The sequence below is a fragment of the Diadema antillarum genome, unplaced genomic scaffold, assembly GCF_040938485.1.
Source record: "Diadema antillarum isolate AM-2024a unplaced genomic scaffold, OU_Dant_1.0 seq00000830_RagTag, whole genome shotgun sequence".
NCBI classification, from domain to species: Eukaryota; Metazoa; Echinodermata; class Echinoidea; order Diadematoida; family Diadematidae; genus Diadema; species Diadema antillarum.
This window is the reverse complement of record NW_027271706.1, coordinates 1,092,730-1,117,520: the sequence shown is the minus strand read 5'-3', so window position 1 is coordinate 1,117,520 and position 24,791 is coordinate 1,092,730. Positions and strand designations below refer to the sequence as shown.

At 40.3% G+C, this 24,791-nt stretch overlaps 1 protein-coding gene across 1 annotated transcript in view; it reads left to right on the top strand.

The window, feature by feature from the left end:
* Positions 1–24,791, top strand: part of LOC139740060 (nuclear distribution protein nudE-like 1-A) — a 295,093-nt gene that overhangs the window by 192,320 nt on the left and 77,982 nt on the right. The gene's annotated exons all lie outside the window — the stretch shown is intronic.

Sequence of the window (24,791 nt, the reverse complement as noted above, 5' to 3'; positions counted from 1 at the left end):
CATCGATCGCTGCTTACTGATTTTATCAACCTTCGACGCCGACCGTAAATAACATATTTGATTGACACTTTCGACGTCGATCGCTGCACATTAGATTGGCAAACCGTCGAAGTGTCGATCGCTGCCTATTTATTTACTGGTTCCCCAATATCTGACTTAGTTACTGATTTAATCTACCTTCAACATCGGTCGGTCATTATATTGTAAGTGGCCACTTATTGTCTCGAGCTTGATATTTCCCAATGGCGTCCACGTCCACACACACACACACACACAAAGAAAAAGATCTGAGTCTTAAAGGTCTAACGAGGCGTGAAAGTCCTTGTGTGATGCTTTTAATTGTGTCATTCACAATAGTGTCACGGTCCCTAAGATGGATGAAAGAGGCGCGGATCTTAAGAAGCCACTTGAGTTGAAGTTTAACAACGTCTCTCTTCCACCTCCCTGGTCTGTCTATTCTTAAAGTACACGATTTGTAGGGAAAAAAGAAAAAGACAAAGAGAGGGAGAAAACAAAGAAAACGTAGGAGAGAGAGAAGGGTATGGCGAAACCACCAGAGTGGCATTATGTAATCAACAAAGCTGCGTTTAACTTTACTCGAGTCCCCGAGAAGTGGTACTACACGTGCGTGCATAATGTTTATCTTGGATACATGTACTGTACAATTGTAGGTACCCTTCTCTCCTTTCATGAAATACGTATCACATAACTATATCAATGCATGTTTACGTCGCAATTTGTCCAATCGGGGTTTTCCCTCTTTAAGGAGTGCTTGCTTTCCAAGAAAAAAAAAAAGAAGGATGAAATTAATGATTATGAGCAAAACTGAATGCATTTAAGCAGCGGAATCGCGCTACATCAATAGCACTCCAAAATCTTCGAGTAATCCCGGAGGTCACTCCGAGTGAAAATGAACATTTTCACTCAAAATTCACTCCAATTTCACTCTAAATTGACTCCGTTTTAAATGTATCCACCCCTTCAAGTGTGAATGTTTTCATTTTTTTTTTTAAAGAGAGAGAGAGAGAGAGTAGGCCTACTGTGCATTGGAATACGAATCTCTGCTGTGCAGCGATATTATGATCACTATAAAAACGATCAGTTCGATGAGCAAAGCACGTGCTTGCCCTGCCAGCAGTGAGTGCGTCATGTGGTTCCAACATACTCATGAATCTTGTGTGCCCAGCGTGTTTTTATCACAGAACTCTTGTGTGTAGAGTTCTGTCGTTTTTACGTTATGGTCAATTCATGACGTGTGAGTGCTTCGACTGGACGCCTGTGAGATTGACAGGTGCCGTTTACGAGAATAAAAACTGTCAGTAGTGACTATTAATCCCAAAATCAGTTGCTATAATAATCAGACTAATTACTTAAATGTAGAGTTACATGTAGTTACATGTATTTCGAATGACAATGCGCACATCCCCTTTATCATCACACTTTTGATACGGTGGACAGAAGGCCGTTAAATTTCATTGCTCTCAATGATTCGATACAATCATAGCTTTTAAAAGGTCCAATTAAACAAATCGGATATGAAATCACGGTTACAGCTCGTTATTCCGAAGGTTCGTTAGTAAGGTTCTTTAGTCCGAAGGTTTGTTAATCTGAAAATGAAATAAGGTTCGTTATTCCGAAGGTTCGTTAATCCGAAAATGAAACAAAGCTCGACTTACTTCGAAGGTTCGTTACGGACCCTATATCATTTCGGATCCTATATCATTTCGGATCAACGAACCTTCGAGATAACGAACCCTATTTCATTTTCGGATTAACGAACCTTCGGAATGACGAACCCTATGTCATTTTTGGATTAACGAACCTTCGGAATAACGCCACAAATGTTCGAATTAACGAACCTTTTTTCGTTTTCGGATTAACGAACCTCTATGGTTTAGAGAATTTGTGTGTTTCGAATAAACGAACCTTCGGAATAACGAACCTTCGGAATAACGAACATCACCCGAAATCACACCGTCTTTATCTTGTTAAGATATAAGACAAAAAAAAAAAGGTCTTTATATGGCAGTGTCAAACATTCTTTACGAGACGCTGTTGCCCCGATTTCGTTGCTGTTCCCACGGCCCTCAGTTCACGAACTTGCGATGTTTCTTTATTGCGTGTGTTTCTAGCTTGTATTTGGCACTCACGGAATGCGCGTACAGTATGGTATGCTACATACTCGTGCTCTTGTTGTTGCTGAACATTTCCCCTTCACAGTGATTGTGTGGCATGATCGTTGAGTATGTTCAGATGGTGTTAGTGCGTTAAATGTTACCACAATAGATGCACGTGTGCTATACAACGATCTGAGGTCTTTGCTCCGCGCTGCTTTCTTGTTTACAAACATTGAATCTTGGTGAACTTAATTCACTATCGTCCCCATGCTAACATGCAAAAGAAGAAAACGCTTTTGTTCTTGTTTATGTGTACCATGCAGTGAACAGAAGGTAGACCTGTAAACTGTGCCGCTAGGCCCTAGCTGTAGTTTGCACTTTGACGGATTGTCACTGCTCGTCTACTATTCGAAGCGAAATGAAAATCAAACTAGAGATCTCGTACTGTATACTATCTCGTACTGTGTACTATATACCATATCTAAAATGCAATTTGTGGTAGTACTTGTCAACGCTGTGTTTTTTGCTCAAACTTTTCTCTCTCAAACTTACTTGGTTACGCAGGGGCGGATCCAGGGAGGACCGCAACCGGCGCCCGCCCCCCCCCCTTTATTATTTTTTTTAAACAAAAGAAATGTTAAAAAAAAAAAAAAATGGTGGAGGGGTGCGTGCGCCCCCCTTTAATTTTGTAAACGCGCCCCCACTTTACGGAATTCCTGGATCCGCCCCTGTTACGGGATATAACCTATCAGAATCTTCATGTAGTATTTCTTGTGATTTTGGTGCAAGCTGCATGGCAGTATTGATTTTGAGACACTTCTATGGTCCGTCAGCACCTGATTCTCTTTATGTGACGATGTGCACGTGAAAAGCATTCAAACTTTCCCATGTTTTTGCTCTTGCATTAAAGGCGTATTAATTCACCACGTACATGAAACAAAACCCCCATAGTTCTGAAATGTGAGTTATAGGGATAGAAACAACCGCTGGAAAAAAAAAAATGAATCCGTATGATCGAAAATACAGTACACAATGTGAACGGTTACAGTTCGCTATTCCGAAGGTTCGTTAATCCGAAAATATGAGGTTTGTAACTTGTTGTTCCAAAGGTTCATTTATCAAAAAATGAAATAAGGTTCGTTATGCCGAAGGTTCGTTAATCCGAAAATGAAACAAAGGTCCTAATTCCGAAGGTTCTTTACAATCTATAAGAGAAATACTGATATCTCCTTATATTCTAGGCTTTATTACAAAAAATTATGTAGGATGCCATATGACCTTTGTGTATCTACTCGTTTGTGTGTATGTGTGTGCGTGGGGGGGGGATAGTTTCCTTCTTCTTCTTTTTTGTTAGAGTTTATCTTAGTTGATCTTGATACAGTGTACCTCTTTCGGTGCGCCCTTTCTCTTGTTATGTCACTTCATCTGTTTCTACATTTTGAAGCAAAGTAATTTGTTCAAGGATTGTGTATGTCCTCGTAACCGTAATGTGTCATTTTGCGGCGATGAGTTGGTTCTAGTAGGCCCTATTATCGCTGTGAGATGTAATTTTTGTAATAATGTGTTGAGAATAACAGATTTTTGTTTCTGAACGAAAGGAAAATGACGGAATTATTGTTTTGATAACCAATGTGGATGACGTGCTGAGAATTCTGATTCCTGTTTCTGAACGAAAGGAAAATGACGGAATTATTATTTTGATAACCAATGTGGATGACTACCTTCTATAAGTGATTTTGGTGTGAAAAGAGAGTTTGCTCAAAGAAACGCTTCTCATGAATGGTCAACGAAACAAAATACATCACAATGCAACGTGACTCACGTGCATTTAGCAAACGAAATGTCTAGACCTCCTTTAAGTTCAAGTAAAATGCATAAAACACAGAATAAGAAAGCAGACAAACTAACAAATATGGAATTAATGATCGCAGACGTAACGTAGGAAAACCTGACACCTATGCTTGAAGAAATTCCCACAAAAGCAGAGCGCAAGATAAAAGAATATATGTGCGTAGTCCATACAGGTCGTGATGCGCTCGGTCGAAATGCGTATGTCGCAGTAAACGAAATTTTAGGCATGTCTACACATGTATATATAAATACTTGAATTCTACATACATTGTATAGTTTTATCTTTACAATAATATATAAAACAACCCCTTTCCGCATCCCTAGAAGTCATAAAAGAAAAAAAAAAAGAAAATCGCCCTTAAAGTTCAGGTTATGTTCAAGCTCACAACCCGTTTCCCCCCCCCCCCATGATGCAACAGTCCTGCTTAGCGACGGCGTTAACGCTTCATCGCACACACATAAATGGCGACAGCTTGGGTGTGTGAGAAAATTCATTCTTAAATGGATGCCCCCCATGGCACTCAGGATTATCACTGACCCTCCTATGCCTTTTGTCTATCCACCCTCCTGCTTTAATCCCCCTCCCTTCACCTGTTGGCCTCCTTGCCCATGACCTCCCACCCTCTCCTTTTGTTTTCTTTGTTCCGTGTCCCTGATAGCCTGTCCCTGACTGTTCGTGTTGTGTGCTCGGTACGAATTCAAAACGCAGTCGAAGTTATCAGAATGCCATTATAATAGAACTGATAGCTCTATAGAAAACTTGTTTAGGTCAGTAAAGGTTGCCGTAATGCAATCTTTGTGGAATTGACTCATTACATCCGAGCATTTTGAAAAACGTGTAGAGTACTTTCGTTTTGCATATAAATGTTAAGAAATAGTTTGAACTATGAAAATAAAAAGGTATGGTTACTTCAATGATGTTGAATAGTGCGATTAGCCGTGATGCATAAAGTGAATTCATGAATTCATCTGACTAATCCTTACCGATTGATGATCACTTCTATAAGCCAACAGTTAAGCTGAACTGCTTTTGAGTGATAAGACGCCAACTAACGAACAAAATGCCACATAATCGCGCGATTTTCAAACATTTTTGTGAGCGTCACCCGACCAATTTCAAGTGACGAATGTAACACTATTATATTACTGTATAATAGCAGACTGCTTTACAATTTGTAAATATTACGATCAACTGTTAATAAAATAATAAATAAAACGATGAGGCAAAGTCTAAGAAATGAATAAATGCAGATGATCATGCTCAATATCTAAAGCAAGATCTCACAATCAGTCACACGGCGATGTATTATGCTTCATTTACATGTTATTTGATTTCTATAAGCTACACATGTGTATACTATCTTTAAAGTTGAAGAACCCTTTCCTGTTCTTGATGAATTTGTTTTAGCCGGGTTTTCGTTAATGGTTTACTTACAAGGAAACGCTATAGATGACCTATACATACATGACACACTTCCGTACGTTGTTATAAGGATCTGTTCTTTTTTAATGAACTTGGACTTGGTCAGTGGGAAGATGAAAAAAAAAAAATAAGTGTACCACTTGATGTGTTATATGAAGTACGGGTAATTGCGAAAGGGTGTATTCCCGCCTTTTCTAGACAGGTAAACGATGAAAACTTGGTACATGTTGTATGCTAATCCTGTAGCCAGAACTGATTTTACGATCATCTTTAACCTTTCAGAAAGTTCCAGTTTTCAACTTAAATAGTAGCGATAGCTTGTGAGAGTAAATTAGCATCCCTCTGACTATTTTTGGTCAATATGCATACTCTTAACCCTATTCTAACTGGGGGGGGGGGGGGGGGGGGGTCAAATTGACCCCCCCCCCCACGTTTCGCGCCACGATTCTGCAACGCGCAAAGATTTTGCCGCATCGTTTCACAACTTTTTTCATTGAAGTCTTCCGCATATTTTGAGACCAAATTTGCGACGTCCGAGTACACCGTTCTGAAGTTACGTAATGTTATGCAAGTGCATGTCAACCGGAAAACAGCTCAAATTCATGATATCGTGTGCAAATTGAATGCAAATTGTGTTTTTTGGCTAAATTGATATAAATTAGAGTATTTCATCTTCGAACCATTGAAATTAATCAATTCTAGTGTAGATAAGCCTGAAAAAGTGCCTGCAACAAATTTTGAAAAACAACAGAAAACAAAAGGTCGAAAAAACAGTGAAATACATAAGAAATTAACAAAACAATAAAAAAACAAAAGAAATTGATTTTGACTGTGCTTTATTTTTAAATGAAAATTTGTTTATATGTCTTGAGGAATTTTGACACAAAAATTTAGCAATACTTCAGTCTTTTTTATGGAGTTATAGGTGAAAATATGATTTCATGCGCAACTTTGCATAATTAATTTACTAAAAATAGAAAGGCAATATTTTTCTATTGTATGACCATGTAATCTTGTAGTTGACATCCAGCTCTATCTTCAGGAAAAATTTCACAGCGATCGCGCGATCGGTGGCCGAGATCTGAAGGGAGGGGGGGGTCACCCCCAGTAAAAACTCCTCCCAGTTATTAAGCCAGCTGGACAGAGCGATCAATGGGCGCGATTATCACCACGCGTGGTTAACCTAAACAATGCTCAGCCGGCTTGTTCGGTTTCAGTGTTGTTTTTTGTTTCTATTTCCCCCTTTTAAAAACGAAGGTTCCTTAGTCCAGCCATTGTTTTCGCTTCCTGCTCAAGACATTGAACAGTTCAGCAAAGCTGAAGTTTAGATCACTAAACGGCGACATGAACTCATGATGATAATAGGACTTAGATCACAGCCGAAAGTGCGCTCCTTCATTACTCTAGAATGAGAAAGAATACCCTGTCTGTGTTCAAAGTTGGCTTGGGCGGGAAGCAGTTACCTTTATATACAAACATGAAGAATATTGTTTCATTGTCGGTGAGCTTCAACGATCTCGCTAAGTAGGGAGGACGCGTCAATCACTCATAAGTGAGTGCGTCAATTACCCGAGCAATATATTTCCAGTTTACCAGTTTAGAAGTTGGCACATAGTTATATCATATACACACACACACGGTATAATCACTATGTTTATACAGTATTATGCATATTATAGAAACTTGATTTTTTTTAATGTTAATCGTTGATTCTCTATTATAGGGGTCCTATATATTGCAATCTTGTAACATCATTTCAATTTTCATAATTAATCTCGTCTCTATTATAACATGCAATATCGCCACTTTTTTATCTTTTGATCTGTAAGTGTTCGATGTATTTTTATATTCTATGTATGACGGCGATAGATGCATGTTCTCACTTGCTAATGTTTACAATGTTTGCTTGCTTATGAAGTTCTTGAAAGGAGTATAATGTCAGCAAGATGAAATAATAATTTGTCCGTGTATTGATAAAAATGAGGAATAGCGGACGATGAAAAAAAAAAAGGTTTGAATCATGAATTGTCGGATGACGTCGACAGGTTGATGATATAAATATTAGCGTATCATGGGAAAGATCATAATGATGAGCTCAATGATATCGCAGGGCTCCAAACTAATTTTTATTTTTTGACCACCAAAATCATTGATTTCTAATTTTTTTTTTTTTGGTGGCCAAAAAAAAAAATCAAGAAAAACATAGGAAAAACTAAATCGGTCCTACTAAAAACAATTATTAAGCATTACTGACGTGACAGGTACCCATGTCTAAAATAAATGAATATAAAAGTAGATCATCTTATCACCATTATTCTGAATTCTAAGATTTAGCAAATAGGCTTATAGATAATTATAAAAGTTGATGCCAATTAGGTGGTCATAGCTTACTTTTGGGATGAGAAAGTGGGAGCATTTCCAGATTGTTTGTTTTAGCATTGTAAAGAGCCGAAAGTTACCGCTATTCATTTCTGATTGTGAAAGCAATCATCCAACATTTACTATAGTATGTTAGAACCTTACGGAGCCGAATATTACCGTTAATCATTTTCAAATACACTGTATAAAAGCAAACAACCGACATTCAATTTAGCATCTTATGGAGCTGAATGTTACCCTTATTGATTTCCGAATGTGAAGCAAACATCCTCTATTTATTTAAGCATCATACTGAACCTATTTATACCATTAATCATTTTCAAATGTGAAAGCAATAATCTGTTATTTATGTTAGCATTGTACCAGAGCTGCCAACCGTTCCGAAAAATTCGTATACGAAAAATCGAAGTGAATATAACGACAATATGAAAACGTCCTTAGAAAGTACGAATTCACAGTGGGGAAAAATAATGGGTAAAAATATAGCAAACGCACGTCGCATGTGCCATGTTTTCTGTATTCAGCTGGGATATCGATGCAACGCGTACGGCACCGTATGTGGAAAGCGCTGAATAGAAAAATGTGCGCACACGCATATCGCTGCTTGCGTACTGTGTACACCGAACAGAACTTCGCGCGCGTGAATCCCTGTCGCCTACGGACCCTGGATGTTTACATGGATCGCCGTGGTATCCCCATGTGTGGCCGGCCAGCTGGGGAGTGTCTACACACTGTAGCCAGCTGCCACTACAGTACCGTATGAGGCGGGGTGAAAGCGTCCCGTTGTGCAATGTCTGCTTCTTTTTCTCTTCTTTTCATCCTCTTGTCCCTTGCCTCCCAAGTACGAAATGATTTTTAGAGTGTTGTGTGTTTTTTTATAACGCTATTGCATCATTTTCTGCAAGGAAGTTGTAGAGGTGAGTTTCTGTTTGTGAATTGATGACTGATGTGCACTGCCCTCTGCAGTATATGTGCAGGTGAAAAGCGTTCGAACTTTCTTTCCCGAGTATCGTGGAAACTCGATTATTTCTAGGCCTATTAAAGGAGATCTCATATAACAGAATACTTATAACAAACTATTTTCCGGTCAAAATGAATCAATTTCCTTTGTTTTGTATCGTTTATTTGATCCCATAGGATCTCGTCGCAATACCGAGTTTCATAGGTGTGTTTATTTTCGCGTAGCTTTCGGTGCTGCAAAACTTTTGCTAGGGCCTAAGCTTACTACTAAACTTTGTTTTATTTCCGTCGTTTCTCACACCTCGTTTAGTACGATTTCTTCCATTTTATATCACTTTATCCGTTCCCTTTATACTTTGAAGTATTTAAACGTAATTCTCTTAGTTTCTCGCACTGTTATTTTCGTAACGGCGATTTCTCCGCTTCGCTGCAATCGAAGCGACGGAGTTTGATCCCAGCCGCTTCGATGTGCTATTTGTTGTCTTTTCTAAATGTTTGTGTTGTTGGGAGGTGTTGATACTTTGTATTTGTTATTGAGTTTCCTAGGTATTTATCTCGAGGGATTATGCGTGTTTCTTAATGTTGATCATAGGAAAAGGCTAAAATGATCTTGAGTGATGTCTGATAGTGATGATAACTATGCTGGTGACTGGTGTAAAAAGACGGCTTCCAGTGAATGCTTAGCGTACGTTTGTTTTATTTCCCTTTCCTTCTAGTCTTCTTTCCCCCTCACTCTGCTTTCCCCTCTCAAGAATGATTTTAAAAAAAGAAATTACGTACACCTCACAACAAAATGAACCATGTGCTATAGCAACTTTCGTAAAGTTAAATCTAAATGTTCAATATCAGCAAAGAATAAGGCGAAAACACGAATGACAATAAATTAAAGCGAAAAAGATTGTGTATGCAGTCTCTTCGGCTCGAAGAAACTTGACACCCCACCCCTCTCCCTTGTGGAAATTTCCACAAAAGCAGGTGCCACACCCAGGTGCGTGCCAGACGAAAGAATGCGCGCATTGGAATAAACAGCGTGTAGATATCCTGGAAATATCGATCGAAGAACCAGCTCATTAGTTGAATTAAAGGAATAATTCCAAAGATATCATGATTCTATGTCTATAGCCTTTCTTTTGGCGCATAGTAGGGAACATCGAACAGTCGATTATAGTGTACTTGATCGAATATCTAATGTTCCCTGAACAATAAAAAAAAAGGATTGATTATTCAGTCAATTAAAAATGCAATCACAGAAATACATGAAAGGTCTCATATGCCCAGACAAATTCACTACGAGTAGGTCCAATGAGATGCAGTCATCACCTGGTTAGACAGCAAAATACAACGTGTAATGACAATTAATTTCAGTTCACGCGCATCAAAACTGCTTATTACTTTTCAAAGTTTTGGCTATCAACATTCGTTCGGGGGTGTATTTTGTTTGTTTGTTTGTTTGTTTTTTTGTGTGTTTTTCCCTCGTGAAAGACGTAATGATTTCTTCATATCGAACGTAAACTGCATGTTTACCGTAAACAAGCCATTCAGCTCAGCTCAGCTATGGCGCATTCGATCCATCGAACTTGCAGTAACCTCTTATAGGCAGGAGCACATGGCGCATTCATTTAAACTTGAAAATGAAGCCACGTGTTTGCACCATATCGGCGCTTCCACACACAGCGCGGCATTTTGCGATCATCGTTATAACAGACTTTCCGATTCCAGTCAGGGGAAAAGGAATTGGAATACTTCGAAAAATACCGATGTTTAAAATCCAATAAAATGAAAAAAGCCTGAAAACAACGCATGATTATGTTTTGATAGTACATAATTGGAAACACAGAACAGAGTTTTGCATCCGCTCACACAGAAGCTCTCTTGAGAAGATCAAGCATTCCCCGTCCCCTGCTAGAAAGTGGAAGCTTCCATAATCAGCCCAGAAAGTTTTTGGAGGTACAAACTTGCACTTGTACACATTGCGAGAAAGCAATCAATCAACACTGAACATTGCGTAGTTTAGAATCTTTATCGTGCTGGTGACCAGCTGGATGCTTCGGCATGTGTCATAACGTTATGTTTAGAGCCTGTAGGCATCATAGCAAAAAGAGGGAGATTGAAAAAATACGAATTCTGGTGGAAAATACGAATTTTGGAGCTGCTGAGTACTAATTTGTGCTTCCAGAGGTTGGCAGCTCTGTCGTATACGGAGCAGAATTTAACAGTTAGTCATTTCCAAATATAAAAGCAAACATCTGACATCTATTTCATCATCGTACGGAGCCGAATGTCACTGCTGTCCACTTGCGAAAGTGAAATGAGTCATCTGACAATTATTTCATCATATCGTATGGGGCCGAATTTTGAACGTCAAGGCAGACATCAGACCGTTTTTGTGTATGTGTGTTTTGTTTTGTTTTTTTTTGTTTTGTTTTTTACCATCAAACGCAGCCGAATGTTACTATTCATTTCGAAATGTAATACACATGTAGCAAATATCCGACATTTATTTTAGCATAGTACGGAGCAGAATGTAACTGCTATTCACTTCCAAACGTAAAAGTAATCATGTGACATTAATCATTTTGGCATCTTCCGGAGCCGAATGTTATTGCTATTTAATTTTGCGAAAGTACATAGCAATATAAATTATAAGCAAGCATCCGACATTTATTTAAACATCGTACGGAGTTGAATATTATTATCATTCATTTCCGAACGTCGAAGGGAGCTGATTGTTATTGTTATATTTCGAACGTAAAACCGAATATCAGACATTTATTTTATCATCGTATATACGGAGTTATTTTGGTTATTCATTTCCGAACGTCACAACAAACATGCGTTATTTATTTTAGCATCTTCCGGAGCTGAATGTTATTGCTATTTACTCTTGAACATAAAAGCAATCATCAGACATTTATGTTATTATCGTAAACGGAGTTGAATATAATTGTATTCATTTCCAAACCATCGAACGCAGCTGAATGTTACTGTTATTCATTTCGAAATTTAAAAGCAAACATCCGACAGTTATTTTAGCATCTTATGGAGCAGAATATTACTGCTATTCACTTCCGAACGTAAAAACAATAATCTGACATTTACTTTAGCATCTTCCGGAGCCGAATGCTATTGCTATTTACTTTCGAAAGTAAAAGCAATCACCCGTCATTTATTTTATTATCGTACGGACTTGAATATTATTGTTATTCATTTCCGAACTTTAAAGGGCTCATTTGACATTTGCCTTAGCATCTTCGGGAGCTGAATGTTATGGCTATTTACTTTCGAACGTAAAAACAAATAACAGACATAATATATTGTATATTTCATCATCGTACGGAGTTGAATACTATTGTTGTTCATTTCCGAACATCAAAGCACTCATCAAACATTAATTTTACCATCGAATGCAGCTGAATGTTACTGTTATTCATTTCGAAATTTAAAAGTAAACATCCAACAGTTATTTTAGCATCGTATGGAGCAGAATATTACTGATATTCTCTTCCGAACGTAAAATCAATCATCTGACATTTATTATAGCATATTCCGGAGCCGAATGCTATTGCTATTTACTTTCGAAAGTAAAAGCAATCACCCGTCATTTATTTATTATCGTACGGACTTGAATATTATTGTTATTCATTTCCGAACGTCTAAGGGATCATTCGACATTTACTTTAGCATCTTTGGGAGCTGAATATTATTGCTATTTACTTCCGAACGTAAAAGCAAACATCAGACATACATTGTATATTTTATCATCGTATATACGGAGTTGAATACTATTGTAATTCATTTCCGAACATCAAAGCAATCATTGAACATTAATTTTACCATCGAACGCTACTGAATGTTAATGTTATTCATTTCTAAATTTAAAAGCATCGTATGGATCGTATGGAGCAGAATATTACTGCTATTCACTTGCGAGCGTAAAAGCCATCATCTTGACATCTATTTTAGCATCTTCCGGAGCCGAATGTTATTGCTATTTACTTTCGAAAGTATAAAAAACAAACATCCGTCTTTTATATCATCGTACGGAGTTGAATATTTTTGTTATTCATTTCCAAACGTCAAAGGGATCATTCGACATTTACTTAAGCATCTTCCGGAGCTGAATGTTATTGCTATTTACTTTCAAACGTAAGAGCAAACATCCGACATTTATCTTATCATCGTACGGAGTTGAATATTATTATTTTTCACTTCCGAACGCCAAAGCAAACATTCGGTATTTATTCTAGTATCATACGGAGTCAAATGTTACCGTGATTCATTTCCAAGATCTAAAGCAAACATGCGACATTTATTTTTGCATCTTATGGAGCCGATTGTTACCGCTGATCATTACCAAAAGTAAATGCAAACATCCGACTTTTGTGTGGCCCGATTGGGCCACCAAAATTTCAGCAGTGAAATTATGTTGGCGCAGGTCGTTAAAAGTCGTGAATAGCAGACGCGGTGTCGGATCCACGAGGCTAGATGATCGTAACCGATGTCGATATGTTCTAATAATTATTGATACTTGAGTAATGAACGCATGTGCACAACTTCCGCAGGTGTACTTCTTTAGAAAGAAACGAACAATCAAGGCAGTGGTCATCAGAGTGTGATCAAATCGAAAATCGAAAATCCGAATTTGATGAAAATGGGGAAAGTTGGAACTCCATGAAATGTATTTTGATTGAGCGGTCAGAATAGAACTTGGTTAAATATAACGGGAATGTGCCTGAATACCCTCGTCCACCCTCGTCCACCCTCGTCCAACACGCGTCTATCGAGACGCAAATTCCCTAGGATGGATTTTCCGTGCGGGCGGATGGACTCGTCCACTGAACGCGTATACCCGCGGGTACCCGCGGGGATACGCGTGAGTGGCCTCGTCCAGATCTCGGAAAAGCGTGACGTTTCCCGCCGTCGGCACTGTATGTGTGCCTGTGCGTGCATGTATATGTGTGTGTGTGTGTGCAGGTTTGGGTGGGTGCCAGTGTACTGGTGTGGAGGTGAAAGTGTGTGTGTGTGTGTGTGTGTGGGTGTGTTTGTTTCCTCTTTGTTACAATGTTTGTAAGTTTGTGTTTTTTTACTCATATTGTATTTTGTATATGATGCAGGGCCCCATGGCAGAGCAGTTCCGAGTGAGCTAAAAGAAAAGGAATAAAATAAATAAAAATTGTACAATGTAGTTTGATCCACATCCACACATACAATAATAGCAAGCACACCAACGGCATGGCCAGTAGCGACGTTGGATTTCACGGCTCCAAATTAGTGAGGTGTAGACTGGGAGCTCTTCTCTGTATGCGAATACTTCTTCGATTATCCATTTTAATGACAGCAAATGAATATTTTATTACATATTTTAATGAATGATAAGTCTGTGACAGAAATTTCAAATCAATATCGTTTACATTTCCGAGGCATTTTCTACACGTGGTCATACGTATGCAGCATTGGTACTATATATAGATACAAACCGTGCATTGGCTTCCCTGCATCAGGGTTTCTACTTGCTCTGTACCGGCAACAGCAAACTGCAAGTTTCTTTCATTACTGTATATGGCGCACCCCCAACTTTTGACATTTTTTTTTTGGATGAAAAAAAGTGCACCTTACACATGAGTTTTTATGGTATCTAATTGTATCCCCCGAACAGAGTTCGGAGGATACTATGGATTTGGCCTCGTTGCGCCGCGTCCGCGTCCGCGTCCGCCGCAGAGATTTTCTTGTGAGCGCTCTACTGGCTGCAGTTCTTCTTCGATCATCTTCAGATTTGGCATGATGGTGTATTATGGTAAAACGAAGACGTCTATTGTTTTTGGTGATGGCGCCCTTGCTTGTTCCGTCTTTATACATAAAAAGGTAAATTTAACAGGGTCTGCTTGTGTGTGTGACGCTGGCCTTGTTTCTTGACCAATTTTTTTCAAATCTGGTATGTAAATGTATCATAGTCAAATCTATACACCTATACCTATTGATAATGCTGCCCTCACTGTTCCACCTTTTACAGGGCCAAAGGTCACCCTGATCATGTCAAAATTTGCAAAAGTGCTTATTTATGCAATTTAATTTGATTGTTACTCAACGGATTTTATTCAGACTTGCTAAGGAGGTGTATGGGTGGTCATTCTACATGAAGGACAACAACAGTTTGTGGTGACGGCGCCCTCAGTGTTCCGACTTGGATGCCAATGCACATTTCTTGTGTGCGCTCTATCAGCCACATTTCTTATCAGATTTTCTTCAAATTTGGCAAAAAGGTGCATTATAATGAAATGAAGATGCCTATATTGTTTTTGGTGGTGGCGTCCTCGCTTGTTCCGTCTTTATACATGAAAAGGTAACTTTGACAGGGTCTGCTTGTGTGTGCGACGCTGGCCTTGTTTCTTGACCGATTTTTTTCAAATTTGGTATGTAAATGTATCATAGTCAAATCTATACACCTACATCTATTGATAATGCTGCCCTCACTGTTCCACCTTTTACAGGGTCAAAGGTCACCCTGATCATGTCAAAATTTGCAAAAATGCTTATGTAGGCAATAACTTGATTGTTACTCACTGGATTTTACTCAGACTTGCTAAGGAGGTGTATGAATGGTCATTCTACATGAAGGACACAACAGTTTGGGATGACGGTGCTCTCAGTGTTACGACTTGGATGCCAATGCACATATCTTGTATATGCTCTATAAGCCACATTTCTTGTCGGATTTTATTCGAACTTGCCATTGAGGTTTATGGGGAGTTATTCTAGGTAACAGAAGTTTTCATTGCCAGTGCTCTTATTGTTCAAACTTTTATAGGATGACATGTCATATTCCTTGTATGTGCTATAAATATACTAGCCTCATTTCTCGTCGGATTTTATTGTATCCTGCAACAGTTGCCATATTATACAACATTCTGGCCTAAAAAGTAATCCAGATGGGGTGTGCTCGAACGGGTCTCCTGTTCGAGTGCTCTAGTTGATTACTGGGGTTCTACGCAGCAGGTACTGAATGTTTATTAAGATTAATATTTCTTGTGTCAAGTTTTGTTGTTGTTGTTGTTGAAACTGAATAGCCAACGTGACGTGCCTTCATCAATGGAAGTAAGCACTTTAACTCGCTGAAAAGATTCATCTGATTGGAAAATCAACTGGATGAACGTTTGTTTTATCACAATCAGTGGAAATTACCTTTGCTTGATAAGACTCTCGCCTGCTGGATCTGCAGGCTTCTTCATATCGAGCGCTGTGAGAAGGACTTCCCACGAGCCGACGTAGCTGGCGCACGCCAATCTGAGAGATTGTGCTCTGTGCACTTCTACCCAGGAATTGGACCTTTCTGGCACTCAACTCAAGAAATGGGTGGTCAACATATCCAAACACAAGCTCTCACAGGGAGAAACCTCAGTTCTAGCCAAAGGATTGAGTTTTGCGGTTGCACCCGAAACTGTACCTATCGAGGAATCTGTTGTGGCGACCAAACAAGCCACAGCAGTTCTCAAGAAGCCCCAAGCCGATCTTCTGAGAAATGATGTCATGGGAATACTTAAGAATGCAAGGCCTCAGCCGAACATCAGCGTAGACGAAAAGAAAGCCTTGACAGAACTAGCTTCCAACAAGGAAATTACCATTCTTCCTGCAGATAAGGGGAAAGCTACAGTGGTCATGGACACTCAAGACTACAAAGACAAGGTCAGGTCCATGTTGTCAGATGCAAAGACGTATGAATTATTAACTTGTGACCCCACTTCCTCTTACAAACAGAAGTTAACAGCGCTGCTTAAGCCGCTAAAAGCTCACAAAAAGATCATTCTCCAACAGTATGACTATCTCTATCCTATGGCTGAGAATGTACCACGTCTGTATTGTACTCCTAAGACTCACAAAGAAGGCTTCCCCCTCCGCCCCATAGTGGATTATATTGGATCCATCGGGTACAATAGTTCAAGGTCATTAGCAGACATATTGTCACCGTTGGCAGGAAAAACAGATCACCATGTACACAATTCCAAGGGCTTGGCAGAAGAGTTCGAGGACATCACACCCGAGGACCATGAAGTTCTGGTCTCGTTCGACGTCGTGAGCCTTTTCACCAACACCCCAATCGACCAATCCATCCAGATCGTGAAGGACAGGCTTCAGAAAGACTCCGAACTACACAAGAGGACCAATCTCACAGTGGACAACATCATAAAGCTCCTCGAATTTATCTTGTCTACCACCTACTTCAGCTTTGATGGCAAGATATACCACCAGAAATACGGAGTAGCTATGGGCAGCCCTGTGTCACCCATTGTCGCAAACATCTATATGGAATACTTGGAAGAAGAAGCCATCCGCATCCGCTCATGATGACATCAAACCTAGAGTTTGGAAACGGTATGTGGATGACATCCTTGCCATTGTAAAAGTGGACACAGTCGACAGACTCAAGGCACACTTGGACCAAGTTGATGACACAGGCAGCATCAAATTCACTCATGAGCTAGAGGTTGATAACTCCATCCCTTTCCTGGACACCAAGATCACCAAAAGACCAGATGGCACAACCAAGATGGTCGTCTACAGGAAAAAGACACACACGGGACAGTACCTGAACTTCCAATCACACCATCCACTCCAAAAATTAGGGGTTATCCGCACACTCATGGACAGAGCACACTGCATTGTCACTGAGGAGGCAGACCTGAAGGCAGAGGAAGAATATATCCAGTCCTCTCTCAGGAAGTGTGGATACCCTGGCTGGTCCTTCAAGAAAACCAAAAGAAAAAGGGGGGGAAATCAGACCAAGAAGAACTCACAGACCAAACCAACCAATCAGAGGAGGAAGTTGGTAACCATCCCATAAGTAAAGGGTACCTCTGAAGCCCTACAAAGGATTTACCAGAAATACCACATCTCCACAGCATTCAGGCCACACAAAAAACTCAGGAACATCTTAGTACACTCAAAAGACAAAAGATCCATCGATGACCAAGCGGGGGTAGTTTACCAGATTCCATGTGGGAACTGCAAAAGAAGCTACATTGGAGAAACAGCCAGGAAATTTGGTACCAGGAAAAATGAACACAAACAAGAGGTGGACACAGTTAGTGCATCCTACTTCACAAGAGGAAAAAGAAAGGAATCCACCTCCCACATGCACAAGTCGGCCATCAGCGACCATGTGGCCAGTGAAAATCACCACATCAACTGGAAGAAGTGTTCCATCCTAGCCACAGACTCTGGGAAAACCTCACGCTGGATAAGGGAAGTCATTCATATTCGCAAACAACAAGGGAAAACCTTCAATCCAGACCTGGGGCAATACTTACTTTCCTCAATATACGATCCCATTCTCTCGGATCGGCGTGCGCCAGCTACGTTGGCTCGTGGGAAGTCCTTCTCACAGCGCTCGATCTGAAGAAGCCTGCAGATCCAGCAGGCGAAAGTCTTATCAAGCAAAGGTAATTTCCACTGATTGTGATAAAATGAATGTTCATCCAAGTAAACACTTTATTATTCAATGTTTTAGTAGTAACTATTCTGATTAAAATCCAGGGCAAGCATACTCGGGTTGGATATAAAAATATTAAATATGATTATGACGGTAAATATTTGGATAATATTGTTTCCTCGACAATCTGGATCAATATTTGAGTAATTGTAAGTGATTTTACTTCAATAATTACTCAAAATACCCATAAACATGGTTCTCCACACACTAAACGAATGCGGGACAAGGTGTCCCATATGTAACTGTCCCATATGTAACATGTCATGTCTTGTCTTCAGTTAGAACCTGTAATTAGAGCTTTTTTACATCATGACATGAAACTTACCTCTGATAATCTTGAGTGTTGTGACTTTTATCACACTGAGTTACAAGTTGTGAAATAAAATACTTTCAGAGAGTTTTCATGTTGAAAAAAAAATGGTTGAAAAAAACTTTTTTTGTTGGTCGCAAACGTAATAGCACATATTATCTCTTCTACAATATGATTGTCAAGGTCATATTTCCCAATTTTTTACATGATTATTCTTCTCCTAGATTTCAGTCACCATGATGAAGTTCCATATAGTCAAAGGCCATTTGCACTATTTGTCTGTCCGTGAAAGTCTCTGAAATGTCCCGTACGTAACGCGGGCGTTATCTTGGACTTGACCGATCCCATTACTGCCTCTTTAGGTCAGGTTGCGGATTTCGTGGGTGACCTTTTGGACAAGGGTTTTCCTTTGGCTACTTTCAAGTCCTACAGCTGGGTCAGTTATTGCTTCCTCTCAAGGGCTTTGTCCTTTGTGCGCTTGTGATTTCATTACTGCCTATCTAGGTTAGGTTGCGGATTTCCCAGTTGACTTTTTTGACAAGGGTCTTGCTTTGGCTACTTTCAAATCCTACAGCTAGGTCAGCTATTGCTTCCTGTCATAAGGGCTTTGTCGACAGGAAATTGGTATCTGCTTCCCCCTTCCTTACCAAATTGTTGCGATCGTTCTTCTTGAGACCTCCGGTAATGACCTTGCTTCCAGCTTGTAGTTTTTGTCGAGCCCACCGGAGGTGCGGGGAGACTAAGGAATCGCCTGCAGCGTCTGTCCGTCCGTTGTCCGTCCGTCCATCCGTCATCTGTCCGTAACGCTACAAAAACTTCAATAATTCTCTACTGAGGACTTCAATTTCGGTCAAACTTGGAGGGAAGAGTGGTTATACAAAGATACACATTTTTCCAATCATGAAGGTCACCTCAATGTCAAATGTCACAGGCAGGGGTCAATGAACTTTAGGTTCCAATGTTAAGTTTTTACGGCACGTTTCAATTATGGCTCATAACTTTTGATGTATAGGTCCGTTTGTGACCACACTTGGATGGTAAATGTCCCTTGGGGAGTTGAAGGTCATCACAAGGTCAAAGGTCACAGAAAGGGGTCAACAAACTTTTAGGGCCCAATGTTAAGGTTTTTTCCCTCGCGTTTCAATTATGGCTCATAACTTTTGATCCCTATGTCTGTTTTTGACCAAACTTGGCTGGTAAATGTCCCTTGGGGAGTTGAAGTTCATCACAAGTTCAAAGTTCATAGGCAGGGTCAATTCATTTCCGGGAGTTAGAAACAGTAATTTCTTTTAGACACGAATGGGCGAGACACATTTTGGCACTTGCTTTGTCCTGCTGTTCTTAGGTCCCTTGCCAGGGCCCCCTTCAAACCGATGGCCAAGGCTTCTCTTTGGCATCTTACTTTGAAAACGGTTTTCCTGATTGCCATTGCTTCGGGTCATGGAGACAGTTCTATGCGTGCGTTATGTCTTGACAAAGGACATATTCACTGGAAAACTTCAGGGGTAGGGCTGATCCCCAAGTCAGATCCTCTCGCTAAAAATCAGACCGAGTCCTCGAAACAAGTGGAGATATCCACTTTCAAGTTCAAAACTTTTTGATCTGTGTTTAATTGTAAATTAATAAAATGAAATTTTTTATTATGTATTTAATTCGCATTTTCTTTATTCTGATGAAACTGTAGCTGACTTGGAACTTTTTCAGTATGTATCTGTATATATCGTAAATGATTTTATATAACATTTGTATCTCAGGACCTTGATGAAAATCAGTACATTTGCTGATCATGTAATCCTGAATAAAGATGTTTTAATAATAATAATAATAATAATAATAATAATAATATCCCTTCCCAAGCTCTCCTCACATTTCTCTGTTTAGGACAAAACCTGGTGCAAGCGCTATAATAGTAAGTGGATGTTGTTTGTGTCCACTGTGGCTCCATTTGGCGCTGTTTCAGCGGCTACCATCTCTAAGTGGTTAGTTGACTGTATCAGAATGGGTGGACCGGAAGCCATCTTTGATTCGAGCACATGACACGAGAGCGCTCTGCTCTTTGTGGGCACTGTTTAACGGCGCTGGGCTACACAATATCTAAAATGCAGCCTATTGGTCCAATGCGAATTCCTTCATTTCCTGTTATCTTAAAGACATGGTGGTAAAGGAAGCAGCCTTCAGGAGGGCGGTCCTTGAGATGTCCGCAGGGGACACCACCGGTGCCAACACTAGTGCTCGGAAGTCCTCACAATAGCGCTCCTGTTTATCTCATTTCCAAGCCTCCCATTGTTTTTATAGTTTATATCTGTGCCAATCAGTATTAGTTATGTGATAAGCAAAAGGTAAGATATTCCTGGAATTATATTATTGTATCCCCCGAACAGAGTTCGGAGGATACTATGGATTTGGCCTCGTCGCGCCCGTCCGCGTCCGCCGCCGCCGCCGCCGCCGCCGCCACCGCAGAGATTTCCTTGTGAGCGCTCTACCAGCTGCGTTTCTTTTCTGATCATCTTCAAAGTTGGCATGAAGGTGTATTATGGTTAGACGAAGACGCCTATTGTTTTTGGTGATGGCGCCCTCGCTTGTTCCGTCTGTATACATGGAAAGGTAAATCCAATAGGGTCTGCTTGTGAGCGCTCTACCGGCTGCGTTTCTTTTCCGATCATCTTCAAAGTTGGCATGAAGGTGTAGTATGGTTAGACGAAGACACCTATTGTTTTTGGTGATGGCGCCCTCGCTTGTTCCGTCTGTATACATGAAAAGGTAAATCCAATAGGGTCTGCTTGTGAGCGCTCTACTGGCTGCAGTTCTTCTTCGATCATCTTCAAACTTGGCATGAAGGTGTATTATGGTTAGACGAAGATGCCTATTGTTTGTGGTGATGGCGCCCTCGCTTGTTCCGTTTTTATACATGAAAAGGTAAATCCAATAGGGTCTGCTTGTGAACGCTCTACTGGCTGCAGTTCTTCTTCGATCATCTTCAAACTTGGCATGAAGGTGTATTATGAATAGACGAAGACGCCTATTGTTTTTGGTGATGGCACCCTTGCTTGTTCCGTCTTTATACATGAAAAGGTAAATCCATTAGGGTCTGCTTGTGAGCGCTCTACTGGCTGCAGTTCTTCTATCATATTCAAACTTGGCATGAAGGTGTATTATGGTTAGACGAAGATGCCTATAGTTTTTGGTGATGGCGCCCTCGCTTGTTCCGTCTTTAGGGTCTGCTTGTGAGCGCTCTACTGGCTGCAGTTCTTCTTCGATCGTCTTCAAACTTGGCATGAAGGTGTATTATGAATAGACGAAGACGCCTATTGTTTTTGGTGGTGGCGCCCTCGCTTGTTCCGTATTTATACATGAAAAGGTAAATCCAATAGGGTCTGCTTGTGAGCGCTCTACTGGCTGCAGTTCTTCTTCGATCATCTTCAAACTTGTCATGAAGGTGTATTATGGTTAGACGAAGATGCCTATTATTTTTGATGATGGCGCCCTCGCTTGTTCTGTCTTTATACATGAAAAGGTAAATCAAATAGGGTCTGCTTGTGAGCGCTCTACTGGCTGCAGTTCTTCGATCATTTTCAAACTTGGCATGAAGGTGTTTTATGGTTAGACGAAGACCCATTGTTTTTGGTGATGGCGCCCTCGCTTGTTCCGTCTTAAGAGTCTGCTTGGCAGCGCTCTACTGGCTGCAGTTCTTCTTCGATAATCTTCAAATTTGGCATGAAGGTGTATTATGAATAGACGAAGACGCCTTTTGTTTTTGGTGATGGCGCCCTCGCTTGTTCTGTCTTTATATGTGAAAAGGTAAATTCAATAGGGTCTGCTTATGAGCGCTCTACTGGCTGCATTTCTTCGATCATCTTCAAATTTGGCATGAAGGTGTATTATGGTAAGATGAAGAGGCCTATTGTTTTTGGTGATAGCGCCCTCGCTTGTTCCGTCTTTATATGTGAAAAGATAAATTCAATAGGGTCTGCTTGTGAGCGCTCTACTGGCTGCAGTTCTTCTTCGATCATCTTCAAATTGGCATGAAGGTGTATTAAGGTAAGATGAAGAGGCCTATTGTTTTTGGTGATGGCGCCCTCGCTTGTTCCGTCTTTATACATGAAAAGGTAAATTCAATAGGGTCTGCTTGTGAGCGCTCTACTGGCTGCAGTTCTTCTGAGATCATCGTCAAATTTGGCATGAAGGTCCATCATGGTAAAGCGAAGCTGCCTATTGTTTTTTGTGTGGGCAGAGACATTGTTGCCATGGTAACAAGAATTTTTGTGGAAATAGCAGAGATTTCCTTGAGAGTGCTCTACTGGCTGCATTTATTCTCCAATCATCTTCAAATTTGGCATGAAGGTCCATTATGGTAAAGCAAGGCCGCCTATTGTTTTTGGTTTCGGCGGAGACATCGTTGCCATGGAAACAAGAATTTTTGTGGAAATAGCAGAGATTTTCTTGTGAGCGCTCTACCGGCTGCATTTCTTCCATGATCATCTTCAAATTTGGCATGAAGGTCCTTTATTGTACATGTGTCCGAAGTTTAGAAGGCCTGTACATCACTGACTACACAGAAGATGCTCTTTACTGTGAACCCAAAGTCACTGCTGCTCTTGAGGCAATGCCCCTATTGACAATAACTGCTACACCACTTCAGTAGCACAAGGTACACTTCCATACTTTGTCGGTGACATGGCATATGCTCTGGCGACAATTGCTCCTGCATTGATACCTCTCTAGAGACAGAGTTAGTCTCATGGGTATGATTGGGTGTTAGGTTCAAGGCAGACTAAAGATTTGGATTAGGGTAAGCGTTAAGCTTTATGTGCGCTTCAACACTAGGATTCCTTGCCGGAGCATTTGTCATCACAGCATTTGTCATGGAACCCGCTTTGTCAGTTAACAAAACAATAAGATATTAGAAGTGGAAGCAAACCCCCCCCCCCCCCCCAAAAAAAAAAAAAAAAAAATTGTCTGCATTGATACCTGTTGTCACATATTGCCATATTATACATTTTTATCCCAAATTCATCCAATTCGCAGATTGGAAGAGGGTTAGGTTTACAGTGCATCCAGATTACTCTATAATTGTATTCCCTCACAGGTACTACCAGAGGATACTTTAGATTCTGCAGAGTTACACCGCTACATCATACTATTGTCATCAAATTTAGTACCCAGAGGCAAAATGTGGACAGGATCATTGTTGCCATGATAACTGTATTGAGTTATGGAATTTCTGTGTGAGCTCTATATATTGCGATGATGTATGATGCTGTGGGTTCGGGGGATACATGTGCTCGGCTGCGCGACCCGCCGAGCACCAATTTCTAGTTATTGAAGGGACACATCTTATATATGAGAGGAATATTTTTCCTTTTGAGTTTCCCACCCACCTTCCCCCTTTGTTTTGTGTTGGTTTGGTTGGTTTTTCTATGCTCCTCCGGTTATGGGAGGACTTCTTGGGGGATGATGGGGCTGAGGTCATGGGGCATGCTAGCCTTGCGTGCAATCAATTTTTAGTTTGGGGTTATTCTAATTTGTCTCCCATCTTATATCCTTTTTATGTTCAAGCCAAAGGGCAGCTGTGAGGGAGAACACAGCATTGGTTATGTGATAAGCAAAAGGTAAGATATTCCTCTTTCATATACTGTAAAAGTGGTTTCTTTCGTGGTGGTTTTATTTTCGCGCTTTGAGATTGAACCGCGAATTTAACATCACACGAAAATTTTTTGAAAAGTCGCAGGAAATTAACCACGCAAGGAAATGTTTTGAACTCGCCACTTGTTACAACGCTATTGCGCACATGCACACACGAAGATTCCGCGCATTGAGTGTAGTGACGGTCAACACACACACAGCGATACCGCGCAATGTAGATACAAGCATGTTAGAAAGTACTCGAGACACAGGATTTCAGGTAAGCCTGCATTTGATTTTAATTTCTATTTAATAAATAACAGAATAATTGGATTATAGTTTGGGTTTTCATGTGCAAAATAAAACAGTTTTTGCCGACTGTGAATTCACAGATTTTGCCGACCGCGAATTTAAACACACGCGAAAAAGTCGGCACCGATGGAAACTGCGAAAGTATCTGTACGCGAAAGAAACCACTTTTACAGTAAGATGTATCCCTTCAGATAATCATAATTTTGTGAGTCAGAGGGGGCTTTAAAGGATAATGTGATTTAAAGGCACAGGTACTAGGAGTCATCACTTACAAGAAGATGAGTATTGTTGATCCTCCTTATCTATGCAAGTTGTTCAACACTATATGCCTAA